Consider the following 25,842-nt stretch of genomic DNA (forward strand, 5'->3'; position numbering starts at 1 on the left):
TGCAATCAGGATCGGAAAGGACCTGGGAGGAGGAGATGGTAAGGGTGTTCGTGTCAGATCCGTTAGAGTCTAGAACTCAGACAGGGACCCCGTGGAGCTGTGGGGACTGAAGGGGCAGTGGGGCTCCCTAAGAAGTGGGACTCATTCTGGGTTGGGCAAATACTTTAAAAACATACTAAACATCATATGAGGAAATTAATTTACCTGATTTCTTTACTTGATTGCCTTATGTTGAGCTTTAAAGTAGTCATACACACACACAAACACACACACACACACACACACAGACCCATTCTAAGCTTCAGGTTTATCACCTATCATTTAGTTGTATTAGCTACTTCATTAGCTAATCTTATTTAGGATTAAAGATGTCTAAAACTGATCTGTAGTTGCCATATATTTAAATGGCTTTGCTTTCATTTCAGAATGCTCAAACTTAGTTTGAGGCTCCTTGTTGATACAAAGTCAAGAAAATATATTTGTTAGACCAGGGAATGATTTGCTTGGCTGCCACTTAGGCAAAAAACAAGTAGTAGTTAAGAATTCTGGTTCGGGAGCCAAACTGTCTGGGTTCATATCCTCGGGAAATCACTTACTAGATATTATGCCTTGAGCAGATAACATGACCTGCATATACCTCAGTTTCCACATTGGTGAACTGAGAAAAATAAATGATATAATGCATGCAAGGTGTCTAGTACAGTATCTGCTACTAGTGTACACTCAATAAATATTTCTTGTTGCTTTTATTTCCATTTTATTTATTATCATCACAGTAAAAAATTATGCAGTTGGAGAATTTCAGAAAAAGTCAACTCCAGTTTTAGAGCAATGTTCTTATTTATAAAAAAATCTTGGCACATTACTGTAAACATCATCTTAGATAAATTGTTTTGTTTGAAATAACACCATCTCACATAAATATGTTTCATTCATATTTTGTATAAACCACTAGCTCTAAGGAAACTATAATTTCATCATGTTTATTTAAATCATTCATTGAAATATTGAGTATCACCTTATGAAAATCCTGAACTGGATTGCTCCTTCAGGAAATAAATTCAAGTCGATTCTTTTTTTTCCTTTTTCCCTCTGCCTCTTTATCATAGCTATTCTGGAGAGCTTGGAATATAATAAAACACACAGAACCCTTTAGTATTTAAACAGAAGGAAAGAAAGAAACAAGGAAGGGAGGCAGTAAGCAAGGAAGGAAAAAGATAGTTGAGCAGAGATTCTTACTTTAGGAGTGAAAGCAGTAGTTCTTGTTACAATATTAGATATTTTGATTTGTGGTTTGACAGACTAGCTGTGTGAACTTTATCTTCACAAAAGAAAAAAGCCAGTTTGCATAAGCAAAGGCATCACGTTTCAATTATATTCCCCTAGGAGATTCAAAAGTTCTCAAGTTCTCCCTCTCCAAATACAAACATAAGCAGTCAGGTTCCTCACGGATACAGGGGAAGTTAAAGAACCCTCCACTCCGGTAGACAAAACAAGACATACAGACTCACTGGAAATGTCTAGATTTTGAAAATTACCTGATGTGGAAAAAAATTAAATGAGACATAGGAATGGAAAATTCCTTTGCTGACTTCCTGTTCTCCTTCCTGCTAAGGTAGGATTAGTTACCAGCTGTCAAAATAAATATCACTTTTATTTCTTATTTTAGGGGAAAAGAAAGCATTAGGGGGGAAAATGTCTTGGACACAACTAAGGCAAAAAGGGCCTTCCTTTCTTATAATTCATTCCTGAAGTTTGAAAGAGTAAAAGAGGGGCATGGAGACGAAAGGAAAGGACTCTACCGCCATATAAAAAGAGAAGAGTTGAGAGCTCTATGAAGGTAAATTAATCTCCCTCAAATATTTTCTAATGAGATAGTTAATATAGTAATGCAACCAGTTGGGAAATTGGGGCTGGAATCATTTGGATGATTACCTCAAATCTTGCTTCAAACAGACAAATGACAGAATTAATTAAAAAAAAACAAAATAGCTAGAGTCCTAAAAATGGAAGGCATCTTTTGAAATCAAATTGGCCACTTTTGATGCACTCCCCATTCCTGTGGAAGGCCTGCTTCCTAGACAAAGGCCAGGACTTTTCAATTTGCAAGCACTTGTTGCAAAGAATAGGATTTACTTAATGTGTGGGCACGCCCTTCAAATGTTGCCTCACATTTGGGGCGTGCTTGACAGTTTATAAAGCACTGTCACGGCACTCTTTCATTTAATCCCCACAACAATGTGTAAATCACACCAGTAAATGCGAGCTCAATTTGGGAAGTACTGGGGAGCTAACACACATTCTCCAAAATACCCACTGACTTGCCTCTCATGGATGTTGGGAATTCCATAGTTAGAAATGCATTCCTTTGCCTTGAGACAAGAGCTCTTTGACAAATGTTAAAGAGCAAGATTCAAAATTGTAAATATCATTAAATCTCAATTTCATCTTTAAGAAATAGGAGGAAAGACTGGAAATACATTTACCAAAGGAAATCGAGGCTTGTGATTAATATTTATTGCCTCCTTTGTCCTCTTTTTCATATTTCCACAATAAACAAATATAACTTTAACACCAGCGAGAGTTTTTTTATAACGGTATCCTTCCCAGTTTTTTTCCTATCTGCGAAAGATAATGCAGCGTTTTGCCTGTTAGCATGATTCCATGTATCAGGCTCTTTTGGTTGATACAGCCATTTGACAATAATTTCCAGTGGAAAGAGACACTCAGAAGCAAAATTTTGAAAGGTGGGAGCATGAAGAGGCAGGATGCCCTAGGAACAACATGGTGATTAGGATGTTTGGTGGGGTACCTGGCAGCAATAAGTGCCTGGGCTTCAGGAGAGCAGAGATGGATGAGAGGTAAGACAGGAAACTGAAGAAAACCGGTAAAGGAGAGTTAAAAAAAAAAAAAAAAAAAAAAAAAAAAAGAAGTGTTTTAGCTCACAACTATGGTGTGCTTGCTTAATTAAGAAAACCATTCACTCTTTAGCACCTACTGTGTGCTAGGCTTTCTGCTAAACACGTTGATGGATTAAAAGGTGGATTAGATTCAGCCAGTCTATACCAGTGGTTAACCATGAAGGAAATAAGACATGCAACAATGAACCATAATGTGTAGATTGAAAGGGATAGTGACTTAAGAAAATTCTATTCTATTTTTTAAAATTATTTATAAAATAAACTATGAATTGATGCCTATGAGAGGAGTTAGTATAAGGAATCTTGAAGGAAAGAGAGAATTTTAAATTATAGAAATGCCATCAACTTGGAGTTATGATGTTTGCACAAAATCATTAATTAGAAAGGAGGAATATTGAATTTGGGAATTAGTGAATGTATGGTTTAGTTAGATCAGGGGTTGCCAAACTTTTTCTGGAAAGGGCAGATAGTCAATAATGTAGTTTTTCTGGGCCACACAGTCTTTGTCGTGATGTCTGCTGTAAAAGCGTGAAAGCAGTCATAAACTATACGCAAATGGAGGAGCATGGCTGTGTTCCAATAAACTTTTTTTGGACTCCGAAATTTCAATTTCATATACTATTCATATATCACAAAATATTACTCTTCTTTTGATTTTCTCCCAGCCATTAAAATTGTAAAAGCTATTTTTATCTTGTTGGCTTTACAAAATCAGGAGGTGGGCTAGTTTGCCAACCCCCCACACTCAATTCTATATAATAAGTAGCCCCTTTGTAGAGTCAACCCTCCTCTTAGACCATTACTAAAGTCATTGAAGAGCAATAAAGTACAGATTATTGAGAAAGAGAATTATTTATAATAAAACTTTTACATTCAATGAATGAATTCTTTCATCATCTTGTAATTTGATAAAACTCAAAACTTCCAATTTGCCTCAGTTTCTCTCTCTGTTTCAGGGAGAATTATAGTTCACAAGAGCTGAACTTCAATAGAGCTAATTTTCAGTTAAGGTATATTCAGAAGGCATAGCCATGGAACAGAAAAGCCAATCCAGATATCATTTTTATTTGGCTTTAGAGTGTGTTTTTCTACTTACATGTGAGTATGGGTGTGTCTGATGTTCTGGGAATTTACTTCAAACAAAGGAACAAAGCCATGCTATGATGATCTGACTCAGTTGGATTTGGGACGCCCTCCAGTTCCCCCATCTCGTTGTCTCCTGCCCTGCTCCTCCTTGTGGTCTTTTGAACGCTGTTCTTAGATGCTGAGGCACTCACAAACAAAGCCACCTTTCCTGAGATCATCCTTGGAGAGCAGAAGGAATCATGTGTCTCCCGTCTGTGTGTGTGTGTGTGTGTGTGTGTGTGTGTGTGTGTGTGTATGTGTGGTGTGTGTGTTTAAAGTCCTTTGAGATGGAATAGAGGAGTTCAGCTTTTCAAACTAGCCAGTCATTAATCAGAGTAAGTGACAATACTCACTAAACACCCAAGTGGGACTTATTATGTATAAACCATAAAGAAAGTTGTCTCAATTAGGATAGAAATGTAGAAATGTCTCTAGTCTTTACATTTCTTTGCAGGCAAAGCAATCTCAGAGTCCACTGCTTTCCTGGCATTTACATGTGACTCCAGATAGGGTCCTTAGAGGGTTCATACTTTTCTCCAGGTACCATGTAACATTTTGAAAGTCACGTGCTCTTAAAAGAACATCAAAACCTTAATGACAGTTAATGGGTTTTAAACTCTAGCTTAGCTACCTGGAGTAGGTATTTTATTGCTATTATTATTATTATTATTATTATTCCCATTTTACAGAAGAGGAAACTGATCTGCAGAGGTTAACTAGCTCCAAAGATCACACAGCTATTAATTTACAGCACCAAGACTGAAATCCAATCTTGCCTCCTTACCCATTCATGCTTTTAAAAATGGACACAACAACCACACAACTCCAAAACAACTATGGTCAGAATCCAGAAATGGCCCCTTAAATTTGAAGGGTTAACCCAGCTGGATGTAGTCTTCTATACCCCCTGGCTACCAAAGCTGTTTGGAGTAAAGAAATACTAGCTCCTTACCCAAGCAATACTCCTCTTAAGTGCCCCTGGATATATCTCCCCCAGGTCCTGAAGATCTGGGGATTGTTAGTTCTTGACATCCCTGTGGCTGCCTTTCGTGTTTTCTGGAATTTTCTCTTGACTCTAGCATTTTAAAGCTACCTCTTTACTTATCACTCTATTTTCTGACTTCTGATGGTTAATGCAGCCAGCTTGACCACATTCATTTAAACCCCTTAGGACCTATCCATGGGGCAGAGGAATCATCAAACTGTGCATTGGGGATCTGGACCAGAGCCCATGTTTTATTTTCCATCTCTTTTGTAAGCTCTCATTCCCGGGGGCCTCTCTAGTTCCAGTTTCTGTTTTCCATTTATCAGGGCTATTCAACTGTAGAAGCCAGTTCTTTGGAACTGTGCTGCACAGGGTAAATAATCACTAAAGGTATGTTGGATAAAGGAACGAATGAATGCTTAGTTATTTATAATTGTCTTGTCTCAGTTTTCACTGGCATGCAATTCCCACCCTCACTTGCTCAGATGAGGACAAAGAGCTCTGGGGACAAGGATTTCTTTGCACTGCTCATACAAAATCTGAGAACTGGCATGTCCCTTTCCATAAGTTAGCATCCAACAACCCTGTTTGTAAATATTTGAAGCACTTCTGGCATTGGTGACTATGTTTCTGGCCCAGGAAATCTTCCTCTTTCATATCCCTGACCAGGTGAAAACTTAGTCAGTGTATGCCTGAATGACCTTCACATTGTACCTGCAGAGGCAGGAAGGTAACCTCAGTCTCAGCTGACCGGCTATCACCTGCCTTATAAGATGCCAGCAGCTACCTATGTAGAGTCCCAGGGTGGACCTGTAGGGACAAACCAGCGTCAATGGTTAACCCAGGTGCTTGGTGTCTGGGACTTTTCTTTTCTTTATTATTAACTAAAGAACATTCTTACCATTGCCCAGCTGTGAGCACCAGGTTCTCTCGGGTGCTATCAGAGATTCTGTGTGGGGAGATTGAATAAAGGTAAGCATTGCTCTATTTTCATTATTATATGAAATCATTCAGCCTATATTTGTTAGAGCAGCAATGCCTTTTGTCCAGCAATATAAATATCAATGTTGACTTAAATAAAAGTAAGATTATTTCCTATCCAAGTGCTTTAAGTAGGAAATAAAAAGAATGTCATATTCCTTTATTTATTTTGAAGCTTTGGCAGAAGCAGACTCAAATTGGTGTTTACAGAGTCTGTTAAACAGCCTTGATGTGTAACTCTATTTGTAGACATCTAAAAGTCAATTCATATTATTCACTCAAAATGAAGCATCCTATAATTTCTTTCAAAAACAGATTCTGGCATCCTGTATAAATGTATGCATTTATGAATATGCCATTGCAAACATTAAAAAAAAATCATTTGTATAACATCTTAAAAAAGAGAACTTAAGAAAAAAAAGGTTAAATTATTCTGAGAATTGCATGTAATAATATGGAAGGGGGAAAAGCACACATTTTTCCCAACTTATTTTAACAAAAATTGGAAGTAAAGAATTTTCTCCTGTTGGGTAAAACTTTGTTTCTTGTACATTAAAATCTTAGACCTTTTTGTCCTTGAGTATTTATTCAGTAAAGGGTGTACTTGCTAGTCTTTGCTCTTTGAATATCACAACTTCTCTGACACCATATATGATTGCATTTCTTCCTTTATTGATTGATGTATATTGCAAACAAGAGTTTTTTATAAACCAGATGAATTTGGATTACATATATTATACTCTTATGGACTGAAAGTTCTTTACGAAAACAGGACTGGAATATTTCTGCTGAATATTGCCCTTGAGACTAACCAAGAGCCAGATCCTGAAGAAGGAAGGAATATATTAACACATCTTTGCCACATTATTATGGGAAATATAGACAAGCCACTCTCTATGCCAGATTTTAACCAATAAATTGACAGGAAATGTCTAAAACACAGCTGTTTTAGGGATACCATTTAAGGAGTTCCTGACATTAAGCCAAAAAGACATTTAAAAGTGAGCAGGGTCCAGAGTTCAATTCAGTTCTTAATAGGGGGAGGGTTAGAGTTAAAATAAATGATAGACATAAGCTAATTTTGAGAACATGATAATTAAGGTAAATCTATGTCATTAGACTCATACAGAACAAGGCCATGACAACATTCAAAACTGGAAGAAAAGACTGAAGTTGGAAGGGCACTCAATATACTATTTTAATGCATTTTTCTAAATAAGTCTGTTCTGAGCTGGGAGAGAACAAGAGTTTTCAAGGACCTTGGAGCATGTGTTTCTTCCATTATACAAGTGCTGGTGAGTCCAAGTTAAGACTGAGGGATAAAATAGCTGAAAATTAGAAATTGGCAAAAAGGATAGTTTTGGGGAAAGTGATACATATATAAAGAGTATTTAAAACAAATATTTGGTACCCAAACAAACATTTATTTAGCCAATACTTTCTTTTTTAAATGTGGAAGAATCATTATTTGAGTCAATTGTTCAGCTTTTGTCTCACATGGAATTTATTGTCAAGTATTCCATATTACTTCCTAGTTCTCAGAAAAGTGGCCTCAAAAATAACATAGTGGATGGAAAATTTCATTATTTCAGGCATGACAAGGAGATGGATCATAAATATTTCTACGGTAGGGAAGGAAAAGAAGCCTTTAACTGCTTAATATGTTCTAGGTGCATAAATACTATATTTCTTGGAGTTTCACCTTAACCTTGTAGAGAAGATATTATACCCATTTTTCCAGATGAAGCTTAGATCTTCCACATTCTGGCTGTGCAATATTGGGAAGACCACATACATTTTCCAGGTTTAAGATTCAAGCTCAGTAGTGTCTGATTTCCAAAATGCTTGCCCTTCCCACTTACGAATACCCTACCTTTCCTAGTATGATGATACTGAAAGTTACCAGGCTGGCTTACGAAGGACAGAGGAGTTGCTCCACGAGGCCCCTCACAGGCCGTCACTGTGCTTGGATGTGGCTGGGAAAACAGATGGGTCACCAATACCTTCTTCCTCTGAGCTGGGAGTGATGTTTTCTCCACGGTTGTTGATTTCAGGGGCTGTTTGGATGTCTGTGATTGCCGGCAGCTCCATCACCCTGGGTAGCTGAAGCCTTAGCCTTCAAAACTCCACCCTGATTCTTTTGACCTCTGGGCTAAGGTGGCAACTGCCTCTGCTCTTCTTTTCTAGGCATATGCAGTTGGGTCACATGGATCAAAGCAGCTCTTGCATGATGGGGGGAAACTTTTTATTGGCTTTTCCCATTAGCACCATCTCTTTAAAAATTAGAAGTAAATAAATAAGTCCATAGGAAGAAAATAACATACCTTTTTTTGTTTCTGGAAAAGAAAAGAACCCTCTAGAATTCTGATTCTTTTAATCCCTCTGTGGTCTCAAAGTCCTTGACCACTGCAGGACACTGAAGTCAAGAGAAAGAGCTGCTGGTCATTTCCCTGATTCGCTTTGCACTGCACATAGAAAGAGGTATATTTCACTAATTTATTCATTTATTCATCATCTTACCAAATATCTACTGAATTACAAGGAAGTCCTAAAGCCTGGGGGCTGGGTGGGGGATTGTTTATGATGATGAAACCACTTTCTTGAGGAACTTAGGAGGTAGTCACAGAGGAAAACCAGATTATATGGTATTGAGCAATATAATAATTCATGCATTCAATAAATATTTATTGACTGCTGGGCATTGGGTAGACATTAAGGATACATCGGTTAAAAAAAGACAAAAAAATCCTGCCTTCATAAATCTTACATTCTAATAATGGGGGAGGGGGTGTCAATAAATAAATTATGTAATATGTCAGATGGTGATAAGTAATACAGAGAAAACAAAACGGGAAAGAGAGCTATGGGGGGAGGGGCAGGAAGGAAGATATTGTATTAGTTATCTATTGCTGTATAACAACTTACCCAAAACCTTAGTGGTTTAGAACAACACTTATAACCTTACTGTTTCTGTGGGCCAGACATCAGGGTCTTGCATGTGCTGCCGTGGTGGTGCCCACTGGAGATGCCGTCACCCCAAAGCTCACAGCGTTCTTGGCAGACTTGGCTTCCTCGGGGAAGTTGGCTTGGTGGCCTCCATTCCTTGCCAGCTGTTGGTTAAAGTCCTGCCTCTGTTCCTTGCCACTGGACCTCTCCACATGACCACAGCCAACATGGCAGCTGGCTTCCATTTGAGCAAGACAGGAGCCAGGATCTTTTTTTTAATGTCATCTTGAAAGTGACATCTCCTCAGTTTTGCCATATTCTGTTCATTGGAAGCCAGTTGCTAGGTCCAGACCATTCCTAAAGGGAGGGGATCACACAAGGGCGCCAGGAGGTACCCTTGAGTCCCAGGAGATGCAGATCAGTGGAAACCCGCTTTGAAGCTGCCTACCCCAGGTTTAATTTTAAAATAAGATTGTCACTAAATAATGAGATTTGATCAAAGACCTGGCAGTAATGGGGGAATAAGCCATTTGGATACCTTGGAGAAGAGCAGTTTGGGTAGATGAGAGCTTCAGGCAAGAGTATACACAAATGACAAGGAGGCCAGAGTGTCTGACGTGAAGTTGCAAGGACAGTAGTATTAGATGAGAGGATGTGGATGCTCCACAATTTTTTCCAAGGGAAATTATTGTGCAAGCTAGACACATCAGATAAGGTTTTTTTAGATGCTAGGAAGAGCCAGGAGTGCTGTGGATTTGAATAAGGAGAGAGTAAGGAAAAGCACCATGGATGATGGGTTGGGTAGGGGGTGTGGACGAACAAAATCAAGAAGTGCGAATGAGCAGGATTGATATGAGCATGAGGGTAAATAAAGACATGGCCCCTCTGGCTTGCCTAATGTAGTAAATGGAAAAGCCATCAGACAGACAGCGACAAAGAAAAAGATTTCCTGGGCTGTAAACAGAATCAGAAGGCTTTCTCCCAGTGCCTGATTAGGATGTGCTGCTCTCCTTTAGCAAGTAATGACTGGCAAATCCATCCGTCAGCCTTAGTTTCTCCAAATGTCCCTTTGTTGGCATCCATGGTAATAAGGGCACCAAGCAAACAGCCCTCTGGAGACGCTTACTGAAGTTAAAATAAACTCATGTATATTGCTTTACTTTAAAGTTTCTAGGTCCAAGAGCCTAGCTTCATGAAAAAATGGCTTCTCTACTGTCTGAAAGATGGGGGTCAAATATTTCCCTCCTTCTATCACTGGATTTTATATTCTGAAATCAAGAATTCAGATGCAAAACTAAGGTAGCATTTTAATAGAGACTTTCCACTTATGAATACAACTGTTTCCAGTTACTCTGGTTCCAAGTCCTCCCACCTCCCACACACACAAACAAAAAATAGTAGACCTGAAACTGTCCACAGGTGCAAAGGAATGTTGAAAAAAAAATGTCAATCATCTGAGTAAAACAAAAAAAGCCTCAAGTTAGATTTACCCACAGATCATAAATCATTATATTCCACATAAAGGAGGTGATACTTACCTTAACATGTTTCAGAAATATCACCTCAATTCCTAATTTTACTTTGCTTATGTGGGTATAGTTTTAAAAATTCTAAGTAGTTCCATGGTTTTCCATGGTTTTCATAAGGTTTGTTCTTCTGTGATCTAAAGTACAAGTGTACAGTTTTTTTTTTTTTTTTTTAAAGGAAAGAAAAGGGTGTTCTAGAAAACTTGACCTGAAACACATTTCTTTATGGTAAATTTTAATTTTTCACTATATTTGTTAAATCAGAACTATGTTTCCAAGTACTCAATAATCATTTATTGAATACCACTGTATCAGATATTATGTAAAGACAGCATGGTCCCTGTCTTCAGTCTGGTAGAAGGCACTTCTGTCAATCATTACCAGTGATAAAATGTTCTAGTACCATGAGAGCATCAACTATGAACTCTCTCAGGACATCAGTAAGGTAAGAGCCTAGAGTGTGGTAGGTCAGTGTTACACCTTTGGAATTCAGAACTCACAGACACTGAAATATTTTTCTCTATGAACTCTTCCTTCATACAATCTCTTTTTCCTTAAATTACAAGATTGTCTATAGCCAAACGCTCACCAATGGTTTGCTGACCATTGTTGGCTTCTGTCCCTTTTAGTTGGAGAATGTTGGGCATTTTCACCTTTGGTTGTATTTTGCCATCCAGTTATTAGACATTGTAAGTTTGAAGCTTTGGTCTCTTTCAAAGAAATTGAGAACCACACTTTAGTAATTATATACATTTTAAATTCTATTAAATAGATCTTCCTAAAGATGCCATCATTTGCATATGGAGGCATCCGTCAATTTAATTCAGCACCTCAATGCTTCAGCTTGTTAATAATGCATTTTTTTTCAAAGAGAAAATGATCTTTTTTTAATTGAGCAAAGAACAAGTTAAACTTTCAAGAGACGTCCACTGTCCAACCTTCTAACAGCATCTTCTCCTCTTCCATTAAACTTACTTCTTATACCATATGTTCAGGCTCTCATATAATCTCTCCTATAATGTCACGCAATTTATGTTTCATGTGGATGAGTCTCACCTCTAAATAACTGTACTCACAGTAGTAGCAATGTGACAGGAGCCAGGGGGAGCCACAGGATAAATGTAGTGTACCTTTTAGAAGCATTAATTTTATTTAGCGATATGGATGGTGAGTAAGGGAAATTAAGTAATTTAACTAATAAGTAATTTTAAAAATTGCTTATAGTAATGCAGGTATGAATATATAGATGAGAATTCAAAACCAGCACACATTTTAAAGAAAAACCATAAAATGATGGACTATTTTGAGTTTGGGCCCAGTCTTTTGTTTTTATTCTCAGATCTCTCAGGATTTGGAAGAGGGATAATGGCAATGTTCTCATTTCCCTTCTACTTTTTGAGGTGTTATTAATGGAAAATTTTGAGAAATTCTATTAAAGGATGATTCTTATAAGACCAAATTCTTGGGCTGGGTTACCACCTGATTAGTTAGTTGGCTCTGCTTCAGAAAAATATCTACTCACCCAAGAACTTGGCCAGTCTTTTCAAAACTATGTACTCTTCTCATCTCGTGTGAAGCTGACCCAGACAATGGGTAATTTAGGACATTCTGTCTCTACTTTTGCAAAAATAATCCAAAGTAACCTCACAAAGCAGGGTACCTGGCATAATCACCGGACAACAAAAATTGGTCAATAGATCTTCGATTCAGCGTTCTTGTATAATAAGAAAGGGGAATTGAATTTAGTTAGCTGCTGAATGAGCACTTAGCAGCACTCACTAATTGGCACTTAACTGAAAGGGAGACTTAGCCACCCCTAATGAGCTACTAGGTTATTAACTGACCTTTCAGAGTTTTGTAATGTCCCTTGGGTTCTATTTATAGTACAGTAAACTCCTGCCCTGGATTTGCAACTAAAATGTGGGAAGTTGTCAGAATATTAGAGACTATGAGCTTATACACCAAGATTGTCACATCAAGAAGCCTGTTTCTGTTTTACGTTTAGTTTGCCTTTTGTTTGGATCACAATTGAGCCAAATCGTGGGTGGTTAGATAACACCCAAGGAGAAAGTAGTGTGGCTAATTTGAGCAAATTTCCTAAGACTTATGAGTTACACATATTTAAATTTAGGCTTTATGGGAATAGAAGGCGTTTCATTTCCTTATGACTAAAACTTTATTTGACTATATTAGATAACAATATTGAACTGCAGATAAGGTTACACCCTTTGCACTAGGAGTCTAAAAGCTAAAGAAACATTCGGAGAAACCAAACTGAAGCAAATAAAATCACAAACAAGCATACCAAAAAAGAAAAAAGAAAAAAAACTAAACAGATGGAAAATACATTGTGCTCTGCACTCACAGGAGACAAGTAGAGTGGAAATCAGGGCAATGTTTCTATCTAAGCATTGTACTGCTGTAGGCAGAATATTTTTGGCATGCTTCTCCTGCACAATTGTGTCAACCTGTCCCTATTCTTTGCTAGTATAGGCAATGAGACCATTTCTCCATTTGTGCATGGAATTTAGCTGTGCTCTTGGTCCTAGAGAACTTAGATGTTCAGAATTTTATCATGCTTCATTTTTTTGTGGAAAGTAATCACTGTATTAATTATGTACAAAGTATTACATGATAATTGCTATAGTAATAGTACAGTATTGCTATATATATTGGTTATTTTATACATTTAAACAATAGCATTCAGCCACAACATTGCCACTCAGTAGAGAGAATGCTATGGTATTTTACATTTCATGAATCAAACAAATACAACTCCTTTCTTCCAAGTAGGTATGAAAATTGTGGCTTTACTCATTCCACTGGGTACCAGGTTTTAAAGATAAATGCACCAATTCCTTGCCATTGGGAAAGTCAAAGCCTGGCAAAGGAGGCTGCGAGAACTTGAGAGGGAGAAAAATCAACTGTGTCTGGGAAATCAAAGGAAGCTTTGCAGAGGAAGAAACACCTTTTTCTCATGTTGAAGGAAAAAGAGATCTTCTGTCTCGTTATAAAGAAACTTAATGATTGGGAAAATCTGAGAGACTCAGTGGGGTAAGGATGGAGGCCGAGTGGTAATAAACGGAATACAGAAGTGGGTATGACCTTACAAGGATAGGTGTTTATGGTGTTCACCCCCCTCCCCCAAACCACAAGGGACTATAGTTCTGAGACTGAGCTATTTCCTCCTTGCCTAGGACTAATTCTGGGAAAAGAGGAGAGTTTAATAGGAAATGTGAAGAACAGAGAAGAGACAGAAGACGTTAAGTAGTGAAGTTTTCCTACTTGTAGAGGATACCTTGGTTTAGATGCAATGTAGCCTTTTCTAATAACTAGAACTATCTCTAAAATACAGAATTTAAAAAATGCTTATCAGGGCTTGCCTTTCTTCTGAGGTTGTTAATTTTTTCATTCTTTATGGTCCTAAAACGCATTCTGGTTGACTTGGTGCCACTCTGTTTATGGAGAAGGTGGTCAGGACATCTTTTCACACCTGCTTAGAGTGCTTAACATGGTACTGGGAATTCACCTACAAAGACTCAGTTCTTCTGTTTACCAGGGAATGAGTAAGATGAAAAGAGTCCCTATGGTGCAGTGGAAAGAACACTAGACTCAAAGTCAAAACTTCTCAGTCTTAGTATCATTACACATTTAATTTTATTTGAAAGCGAACTGCTAGGAGAATACACATATGTGTGTGGGGGGGTTATATATATTTATGTATATATATTTGTACATATTATGTATATATATTTGTATATGTGTATAACTATATTTGCATGCACACACACACATGCACACACAAATGTATGAAGGATCTATTTATACGGATTTGTGAGGATTTTACCTTATACAACAGATCACATGGTCTTTGTGAAGCTGCTGAACTGTTGTTTCTGTATTTGGTGCTGGAATCTGAAGCCTGCAGGACTTCAGGGGGATAGATGGACTTGAAGGGGGGCAGGGGGAGCCCTGGCAACAAACTGGAGCCAGTGAGGATTTTCTGGAATCCATGAGGATGAACCGGAATCCATATAGGTCTTTCATGGCCTTCAAGCCTCCAGCATCAATAATGGAATGAGAGAAGATGGAGCCCTTCCTCACATGGCCTAATAGTCAGAGAAGCTGAAGGAGGGGACTGAGAGGGAGCTGCAGGCAACAGGGGCTCAGCTGTTGTCCCATGCCAGCCAGGTGAGCCAGCAGATCAGCAGTAATATGCCTAAACTGCCACAGTACCTCATGCCCTTCACCAACTTTATAAGGTAAAAAAATTATATATGGCGTTCGTTCATTTCTGCCTTACAAATGTCATGCAGAATGCCTCCCATGGCCCAAGCTAAATGGAAACTCTGTAGGGATGCAGGTTGTGGAACACATAGTCCCAGTTTAGTTAAATTCACACAATCCAAACCTACCACCTTGGGTGCCTGCCATTCAGAACAAAAAACGATTGAGTCACACTACCTTTCTTCAAAGAGCTCACTGGATGGTGGCAGAGTGTCTTACTTCATCCTGATACGTGTTGTAATAGATCTGCTTTGCCTCCTTTACAAGCATAAAGTGAGATTAATGGGCATGAACAAGCTTTAGAAGTGCCAACAGTTTTCATGATTTTTCAGTCTCATTTTGGCTAGTTGGCTTTAGCTTTAAAAAGTGCTCTATTACAAAAACTGGTGAATCAATTCATTCTAGGTATTTTAATAAGTTTGGATCCCCTAAGATCCCCTGGTCTTTGTCTTACTTCACTCAGTAGAGTGGTGGTGCTGAATGGATAGCAACTAAGTCCCTACAATAACCCAGGCTTTTTCATTCATGTTATTATGCCTATTTAAGCCACCAACTACTTTTCCAAATAGGTCTGTCCCTCTTCAGTATAGCTTACCCACTTGTAGGCTGAGAAAAATTTCAGAGATACATAAAGAAACAGTAGTAAAGTTCCTTGACTGTTAAGGAACACAAAAGAAATTAAAATAGGAAATAGATCCTCAAAATGCTATGCCCAAGCTATAATATGGAAACACTTTGCTTATCAGTGTCATCTTCTATAGATATTCCTATTATTTCTTTATTAGGCTCTGTTTGACCAACTCTTTCATCTTAATCTTCCACCTCAGTTTCTCTTTCCTTGATGTTACCTAGTAAAGTAGATCTTGTATAACTCAAAGCCCCACATTTTCTCTGTATTCTGAAGATAATGGTAGATGGCCACGCAGTTTCATTGAAAGATTTGTTTACACATCCAGGGTGTGTCTCCAAAGCCATGAGAAGAAGATATTTCTGCTGAAGCAACCATGAATATTATGAGATGACATGAAGACCTTATGAAGCAGTTCACCTACCAATAACAAAGGAAAATGTGTCATCTCACAGTAAATTACAGTGATATCTTCAATTTATTGTTTGATTTTTATTTAACCATCACAGAGCGTTTACCACACTCCATGCACCGCTCTAAGTGCTTTACAAATATCAATCCTTCAATCCTCATGACAATAATAATTTTTGCAGGTAAAGAAATAGGGATACAGAGAGGTTATGTAATGTTCCCCAAGATCACATGGCTATTAAGTAGCACAGCTGGATTTGGATCAGACCATCCTTCTCTTTAGTATGTGTTCTGAACCACAAGTCTATGTCCCCTAAAGAGCCTCAAATCCCCATAAATTCATATCTTGTGCGACTAATAGGGATGCTGATTTACATTAACAAATAATTTGGACCATACACCCACCAGTAAAGAAGCCTTGCTACATAACACAGAATAAAAGCCAGGGCAAAAATGCTCAGGCACTGAGGTGGTAAAATAAAATCCAACCCCACTGCTTGAATCCTACTCCATGCTCTCTGATAATTGATTTTATTGTAGTACTCTATTTTGCATTCCATATACCAAATTTACTTTCTCCATCAAGACATTTAAAGAATGAAAATCAGCCAGAAAGGAAAAGAAGATATCTGTACTCTTTTTCTCTTTTTGTAGTTTTTTTTTATTAGAGAAATTGTGGGTTTACCAAACAAACATACATAAAATACAGGGTTCTCATATACCACCCTATTATTAACACTTTGCATTGGTGTTGTACATTTGTTACAATCGATGAAAGAACATTTTTATAATTGTACTATTAATTATAGTTGGTGGTTTATTTTAATACTTTTTTGTTAGAGAAGTGACAGATTTGCAGAAATATCATGCATAAAATATATAAGATACAGAGTTTCCACATCCCACTTTGCAGTAATATGGGCTAGCTGCACCAACAAATGATTTGTTCACACTAAAAGCTAATAAACACAAACAGGACTTTAACGGTAAGGATTTCACTTCAATGAGAAAGCATAATATCCAGTCGAAAAAAAGCAGTGTTTACCACTACAAACATCAGTTTTCTCTTCAAATTGGGGTCATTGGTTTCTACAATATAGAGCTATCATGAGGATTGGAACAATGGATGTGAAGCAACCAACACATAGTAGGCACTTTAGAAACAGTAACGTTCCAGAAATCAGATTTTATTGCAAGTGCTAATGCAGCTCATCCAATAAGTTTGGTCTTCTATGGAAAGAGAAATAGGAGATCACTTTTCCTAGAGGCAGCCCTATTTCTAAACCTTGATGAGACGGCTACTTCTAACTCATGGGTAAACTGGGTGGTATGATCCAGCTGTATTCAATATAGTTAGTGGCTGCCATTAAAAAGAAACCAATCAATCCATGGAATTTTTTTTTCCACCTTAGTAAGAACTTTGGGAAACAAACAGGGAGGGGGCATGACCTATTTCTCTGCCACCTCCTTTTATTTGTTGTTTGTTTGTTGCAATAGCTCCTAAAGGGGGAGTTCCTGACTTGGGAGAGACAGAGTCCAGGGGAAAAAAAATGCCTCATGGTTACTAAAGGTCAAAACAACAGGATTTTCGCAGTTGTGGCAGTCTATAACCAGAGGGCACACTATTAAATAAGCCTGACTCCCTAGGAAGGAGAGAAAATATTTAGCTATAAACTAGACTTACAATTGCATACAACATTTTCCCAAAAGGAAACATCTCTGTTTATCAAATAGCTATGTAGATAAAAAGATGAAAAACTAGTTACTCTGATATTTACAGAGAACACACAGTTCTGGTTCTGCTGAGACTCTCTTTGTATATCACACTCAAGATAAAGGCAGAATCTGATGCTGCCAGCACTGTGCCAGCCTAGCAACAACCACCTTCATCACCCTATGTCTTGCCCTAAGGCATGTGCTAGAGCTTTAAACGACAAGGTCTTGGTGGAGGAGCTGGTGGTGCCCACTTCTTTCCAGCCTCAGCTGCCTCGTTGCTCCACCAGAAGGCTGTTAAATCATTTGCTTAAGCATTTTTTGTTGTGGTTTTTTTCCCCTCCACCTCGGATTTAATTTCTCACTTATCTACCTGCCAGAGTATTTGTGCTGTTGAAACCCGGCAACTTAATCAAGGCCGAACCAGCTATATCTGCTTCTGTCCAAAGGGTTATGGTAGAATGGCTGATCGCAGGGATTTTATAATTGAATGGGGTAATTGTTCCGCGTTGTTTCGGTTTTCTCTTTAAAGAAAATCCTACAGGCTTGAAAGCTTGAAGATAAGAGGGAAAGTCTACCTAAAAACAGTTTGTCATCTCACAAGACTTCAGTTAGTAGAAAACAGATCATCTTTGTTACAATTTGGCTGGATAAAATTACACACATTATCTGAGTAATTGAGGTCAATGAAAAAACTTGCACTTGATTTTCCCAGGTACTTTTCTTTTCTGGCCTGAATTATGAACCTAATTGAAACACATAGCCCTGTTTACCAACTGAGTGGCCAATGTTCTGGGTGCATTCACTGTTTTCATAAGCTAAAGACACTTAAAAGTCCATAGTTGTTGTTTTGAATTATCAGGCCTTATATGTCCCTTCAATAGACTAAGATTTATCCATCCAGGTGACCAGAAATGTGCAAAATACTACATAATTTTGCTAAATTTGTCAGACCGTCTGAAAAATGGAAGTGTCATCCATTTTGTTTAGCTCAATTGCCACAAATGAGACGAATGTAACCAAAACATTGCTCCAGTATATTCTGTAGGAACTGTGTAGCTATTAAACAAAGATTCAAAGTTCTCAGCCAGCAGGTAAAAGCTTTTCCAGTTTGGGCCCAACTTAATGGTTTAGGCTTTCCCACCACTTCTCTTACATGACTCCAGCTTTCCTACTTTAAAAAATGCCTTATTCTTTTCTCCCGTCTGGAATGTAAGTCCTTACCCCTTGACTTATCCATTATACGTGTCTTTCAAAGTTATAGCCAAAATCCATCTTTTACATGACACCTTCCCATACCAAGTATAACCAGCAGGCCATATGCTTTCCTTGCATTAATTCGAGGTATCTATTTCCTCTCCTACTCATCAGACAGTCACCCATGACCACCTCCCACTCATTTGACAACATCACCACTGTTAACTGGAATAAAAATAAAACCCAAATAATAATAATATGAGATCCTTCTGGTTCTGTCTTGCCTTCTAAACAGATTACTGACTTCCTCTAGGCTACGATCACGTCTTAGAAATTTCAAATTTACAGACAAACTTTTACCTTCCTTGAACATGGTAAACAGGGGGAGGCCTAATAATAGCCTTTATTTCTTTGGGGCAAAGAATCAAAAGTTCGACTTTGGACTGATACACAATAGGATTTGGTCCTTGGTAGGATAAGCTGCAAAGCTGAAAATATACTCTGTTTACATTGAACCTTCCTTCCCCTCAACACCCTGCTCAATTGCCCAATAGATGCACACAAACACACACACACACACACAGAGACACACACACAGAGACACACACACACAGACCCTCCTTCTTAGGCTTTTATTTCATCCATTCTGCTGGTTCTCTGCTATTTCCTCAGGTAGGACTTCACTTCTCTGCTATTACTCAGGTAGGACTTTATCAGCTGTTTAGAGGCTGTTTTCCTTAATTTTAGCCCATAACCTGGAATCATCCTAATCTCCCACTGCATCAAATGTCACCTCTTCATTATTTTGCTCTCCTAGGTGATATTTACATTTAATTTAGGAGTCTTGGAGACACTGATGTCTCTAAGTAAATGATGTTAATATGTCAAGTACTGTGACAGTCTGGGGGGCAGCTGTAATTTAGGGTAGATGGAAGGGAAGATTCTTTGCACTGCTTAAGCTGAGCCTCTTTCACAGGCAAGGAAAACGGGTGTCATTCAATACCAAAAAGTCTAAAATTGGATCTTCGCCATAAGTAACAGAATCCTAAAATATCTATTGAAAAGCACATTAGGATGGACCATAGCAGGCCTTTCTTTCCTTCTCCCTCCCTCCCTTTCTTTCTTTTTAATTTAGTTTATATGGTTGTATGAGTCTCAGTTTCCCTATAGAAACAAAATAACTTAAATATCTTCCAAATACATACTTGCTACCTTTAGCCTGGGTATTCAGAATTATGGAATTAATTACGTTGGTAGATTTGTTCCCAAAAAACCGCATGTCCCTTGATTTGTAGATACTGTATAAAGTCAAAGAGCAACATTTAAAGAATTCCATCACCTATTGATAATGTAATATGTTGCAACCTAAGAGTAAGCCTAATATCCGAAATGGCATTTCTGGAAAACAAACTCAATGCCTGATTTAAGTAATCAAGTAGATGGCTTTACAGTTGGAAATAATTGGACTAGTGACTATTCCATCAATTTTTAAAGGTTGAAAAGTAACAGAAGATTCCTCAGAGAGGAAGAATAGATGGAAGAAAATTCCAAAAGATTTAAAATAATCTTTCAACTGCAGATATGGATGGCAATGGCAAAGAAATGAGAAACTCCATGCTTTCTTCCAAAAATAGTAGACAAACATAACGAAACGAAGAATGACTTGGCTTTCATTCTTACTGAACAAGTCTTTCTCCTATTATCCTTAGAGTTTATTTTGGCCATCCTTATACCTAAGTAAGTATAATACTTACCTATTCTAAGTAACTATTATAAGTACCTAAGTAAGATAATACTAGAAGGGGGTTTTTATTTTTCAATGTACTCCATTAAATATATCTGGCCTGACTAGTCTTCTGTAATTTGCAACCTATTGGGGTTTGATGAGTTGTCAGTAAACAGGCAACCTTATTATTCATGATGGACAAAACTGAAGAACATGCTTCACAAAAAAGAAGTGAAAGACCAAATAAAAAGGAAAAACAAAAGTAACAATTAACTGTGGATTGGGGAAAGGCAAATAGCATGAAGTATTCTCAGAATACTTATCCAACAGACATAGAGAAAATAGGGATTTGGGTATTGACACGACACAGCTCATGAGTCAGAGTCTCTTCCATAACCTCTCTTGTGCCCCAGACATCCCAGTGTTCTGATGCTTCCTCTATATTTTCCAGACTTTCTAGCCTAAAGAGAAATAACAATAGTAACATTTGCATTTACTTATGTTTTTGGAAAAAATCAAAGTGAAAATAAAAGTAACCTTCAAGGAATTCCTGCATGGAATCAGTGACTCAACTATTTTGGCCAGGGCTATCTTTCAGTCCTTATTTTCATGAAAGCAATAGAAATATTCTCAAACAGTAGAGGGTGGGAGAGGACGGAGAGGTGGGGGTAGCAAATGTCTATGAGAACAAGCATCCACCTACTGTAAAGATGTTATTGACTAGTCAGATTTGCATTTGTGAATTTGAGAAAGTTGCAGAAGTTGAAAGAAATTGATCTCCTAACAATTAGTGAAATTATGTATTGTATATAGAGACACCATCTAGATTCAAAGGATGAGCTAGGGAAATATTTACATTATCACACCCCACCCACCATATTTATTTATTAATCAGTGAGGTAAAAAGCCTGAGAAATAGAGTCAGCAGAAAATGTGGGGGAAATGGTAAAAATACATTTACTGGACTCTTTGTGACCAAAATAAATTTGTGTTGGTAGATTTGATAAAGCTGATACTTACCATACCACTCCCCACTCTCCAGGCTTAACACAATTTTGACGTCATATAGAGTTACACTTAAAAGTAAATGCAAAGTGGGAAAAATATGATGTTACCAAGGTCAAAAGCAAAACAACAACAACAACAACCAAACAAAAAACCACGATGCATCTAACTTGCTATAGTTTACGTGTCCTGAGAGAGGGCAGGAACTGCTGTGTCAAGACCCCGCATAGTAAGGCCATGGGCCCTGTCCACAGAAAACCATCACCACTGAGTACTCTGTTACAATAGGTTTCACTAAGGTCAAGAAAATTCAATTACAGTCAACTCAATCAAGCTTTAATATATTGTCTTGAAGATAATTGGATCTCCAAGGAAGCCAGCTCACCCTGGAAAAAAAAATTAAATGCATTTTAACTTACCCTATAATGGAAGCTTCTTAATAATTTATTTTCAGGGTTTCATTCACAAATGATTCAACTTACAAGTATTGATGTGAGTGCTAGAAGCTCAGATACAGATTTGTATAAAGTTGCTGTCCCACATTTCACTTACCACCCTATTGGTTTCTGGTCTTTGGCTTTTTTCTTCTTTTTTACATTTTTTATTGTGAAATAAAACATATATACAGAACAGTGGTAACTTTCAGTACAGTTTAACAAATAGAGAGCAATTTTCAAAGAATGTTATGGGTTACAGTTCCACAATTTCAGTTAGTTCCTTACTGTGAAATATAACATATATACAGAAAGGCGATAACTTTCAAAGTACGATTTAACAAGTAGTTATATAGGTAATTTCAAAGAATGTTATGGGTTACAGTTCCACCATTTCAGTTATTTCCTTCTAGCTATTCTAATACCCTAGAATCTAAAAAAAATTATATAAAGATTCAGTCTTCATAATCCCTTGATAAATCCTAACTTATCTGTTGCTACCCCCTCCTCTCATTTAATCACTTTCTCGATCTTTAGGGATATCTAGACAGTAAGTACTAATTTGTTTATATTGAAAAGGTGTGTTGACATTATGGGGAAGGGCCTACATCTGGTTGATGTTCCTGAAGAGGCTGTTGCCTCTGGGTTTTGGGACTTATCTGGCATAGGAACACTCTGGAGGATTTAAGTTTCTGAAAAATAAACTTGGTAAGTGAAACTTCCAAAGAGTCTCAGATAGGGACCTAGGTATTTCAGGACTATTGTTGGTTAGGGCTTGGCATATTCTAGCTGAAGCTTGCATAAGAGTAATCTCCAGGATAGCCTTTCTACTCTATTTGAAATCTCTTAGCCACTGTGACCACCATATTGTTTTATCTTGAGAGACTGAATATACAAACAGACAATGGCCAGACCACATATGACAATTGAACTGACCCACAACCTCTGCAGCAACAGCCCAGGAAGCCAAGACACCACTCATTCAGCAATTGGCTAACATGGTCAAGAAGTGGTCAAAAATGTGAACTTCCTTAATTTTTGCCCCTGCTTCCAACTCAGGACCAACCAGAAAAAGCAAAATATCCTCCCTAAAACAATCACATAGAAAGCTCTGCTTCTAGTTAACCCATATCCTGTTTCCCCATGCTGACAACATCCAAACAGCACACGACTTCAGCCTTCCCTGTTTTTCCACTATAAAGCTCTCTCACTCCCCTGCTAGCCTTTGAATCTCTGGCAAATGCAAATGGTAGTTGACTCCCTTGCTACAGCAAGCTCTGGAATAAATATTCAGCCTCTGTTCTCCTTTGTGTAGTCTTTTTATTTCCACAATTTTTATCATGATCTCTATGTAGAAACCTTTAAATGGCAAGATGAGCCTTGCCCCAGTTTAGAAAATCATTTTGGGTCATTCAATATCAAGTGTGGTGCCAATAATTTTGAAAGCCAGAAAAATCGTTAGAACTGGTTCAAACTTGGGTCAAGATTCCTTTGACCTACCCCAGGTCTGAGATAACTTGGCATCTGTATTACTCAATCCTCTTTCCAAGACATGTCGGAAAAGTCTCACTTCTTGTAAAACTTCTGCACACAATATGGTCTGTGTGGTTTTTTCTTTGTGGAACTTCTCAGAGGTAATGGGACATGCACCTGTGGATAGTTCAATTCAGCCTTCTTTCTTTAAGAAGGTCGATTTTACCTTATTAACTGAGAAGTGTGTGATCTCTGACATTACCTAGTTTTAATTCTAATCCTGCTGATAACTTTTATTCACCATGTGACTTTGGACAGGTCTACTAATATATTGACATCTCAATTTGCTTATTCATAAAAATAGTATTTACCTTATAGGGTTGCTTAAGAATTAGAGGTAATTCTTGTAAAACAGAAGTACTAACATGTATTCAGTAATCAATGGTTATTTCGTCAAAATAGATGCTCATATTTCCAAATGAACTATCATTTGTACATGTGAGGCACAGAGCTTTCAGAGCCAAGATGTGGAGATTGCTGGGTAACTGGCTAATTTAATTTTATTAAGGTTTTATTAAGGATCATAGAAGCACGGCTGTAAGACAATAAGTGATTCTATAAAACACATTAAGTAATGTAGAGAATTAAGGCTACTGTCTTCATAATTCAAGTGATGTCTATCTTCTACTACCATGGAAATTCAGTCTGTCAGAACTAGGATTGTTTGGTACAATCAGAAATGTTTTTGACTTCAGCATTCTAAATGGTGCTTACTGGTTGAGCAAGTTATAGTTAGTAACTTGATCAAGGTTTTTAGATATAGATTTTACTTTTTAGTCTAGGTAAATCTGTATTTAAAATATGAAGCTTCAGAGGTCCAGAAAGATACATGACACAAACAACAAATGTACCATGTCCTAATAATATATTTGTTCTTCATTCCCTTTTGCATCCTATTACATTAAAAGAAATCATCTGACAAGTTGAAGTAGTCACTTTACAGACATGACATATGCAAGTTTAATTTCTGAATAAAACAAAGGAAACATCCCTGGCATTTTACATGCACTTTTCTTAATATGATCATAGATAGGAGACATTTGACCCCAAAGGAGACATAATGTCACCGGGTTTTTTTCCCCTGACTAAACTAGGCAATTATGCACAAAGGAGCGTGGCGACTGTACCGCCTGCGTACGCCTGTCTCCTCGCTGATGTCAGCGATCGGTTTGGGGAGGTCTGTGGCAAATGTTGTCGGAACAAATATTTTGTGGGAATTTCTGTGTTTTTGTCACAAAAGCCATTTAGCGGTCAAAAGGGAAACCAAGAACGGAATGAGTTACCTTATTAAAATTCTTAAATCAAAAAGTGCGTGTGAGGTTTGGCTGGTGGGTTGGTTGTCTGGTAGTTTTCATTAGAAATTAGTGGAGTGGGTCACCGTGGGAAAGTGGGGGAATCTATGAGGAGCATGCAGAGAGCTTTTGTCAAAATACACATATTCTACTAGATTCTTGAAGAAGTGCTTTTTTTCAATTCCCTTATGGTGACTATATCAAGTATTTACAATTCTCTATAAATCTCTACTCCTGTCTCCCCTATCACAATCTCTTTCTATTTAACAGGCAAATAAAATCACGAACTTCTTGACACCTAACCTGTAGGCGTGACTGCATCCTTGGAACCATCCGTGATTCTTCCCCAAGCCTTCACTCCACACTTGCCATTTCCTCCTTCCCCCTCCTCCATCTGGGACTGATTTCCAATTGTTGTGGATTCTGACTTCCAAGTATCTCTTGAATCTTCACTTTGTTTTACTCCCCGAGGTTATGCGATATCCTCTTTTCTGCCATTTCTACCTCTTGTCTGGTCAATCCATTCTCAGTACCACAGCCAGAATACTTTATCTTAAACGGCAATCTGATTGTGTCACTCTCCCAATCAAAACACTTTTCTGCTCCTGTGGAATAGTCCGAATTTCTTAATGTGACTTGCCAGAGGTGGCTAATCGCTCCAGTTCCATGTGTCTCAAACTGTTTCCCAACCTAGACCACACGAACCCATCAAATAGGCCTTTTTATTTTTCCCTGCTCAGTCCTATTCAGTCTTCAACATTTAACTTGGTATCACATCTTCTGTGGTGCACTCCCTGAGCCCCATCACCAGGCTAAGTGTTTGCTCTCTGTGATCTTGCACAACATGTGGCACCTCCCAATCATAATACCTACCTATGACCCATTTACAGATCTGTAAACCCAATTATTATGTAGCAGGAATTAGTTGGTTTTGTTCATTGCTGTAGTTCTAATGCCTGCTGCTATATTTAAGTATTTACTAAGTGAATAAAGTAAATAATTGGATTGATTGCTGATACATCTGTCTTTGACCCTGTTTCACACAACTTAGGCCTCAAATTATTACATTTGTCTCAACCAGTTTCACTCAGTATGAATGGAGTAAGGGTAAAAATTGACTGACCAAGAAACT

General features: G+C 37.8%; 1 protein-coding gene across 1 annotated transcript in view; it reads left to right on the forward strand.

Annotated features, from left to right (window-relative positions):
- Positions 1 to 5,926: 5,926 nt before the first annotated feature.
- Positions 5,927 to 25,842, forward strand: part of KCNJ16 (potassium inwardly rectifying channel subfamily J member 16) — a 51,422-nt gene continuing 31,506 nt past the window's right edge. The window contains exon 1 of the mRNA XM_037810070.1: positions 5,927 to 6,003. The gene's annotated coding sequence lies outside the window, so the exon portion shown is untranslated. The remainder of the gene's footprint in view (positions 6,004 to 25,842) is intronic.

The sequence above is a fragment of the Choloepus didactylus genome, chromosome 18 (assembly GCF_015220235.1).
Source record: "Choloepus didactylus isolate mChoDid1 chromosome 18, mChoDid1.pri, whole genome shotgun sequence".
Taxonomy (NCBI): domain Eukaryota; kingdom Metazoa; phylum Chordata; class Mammalia; order Pilosa; family Megalonychidae; genus Choloepus; species Choloepus didactylus.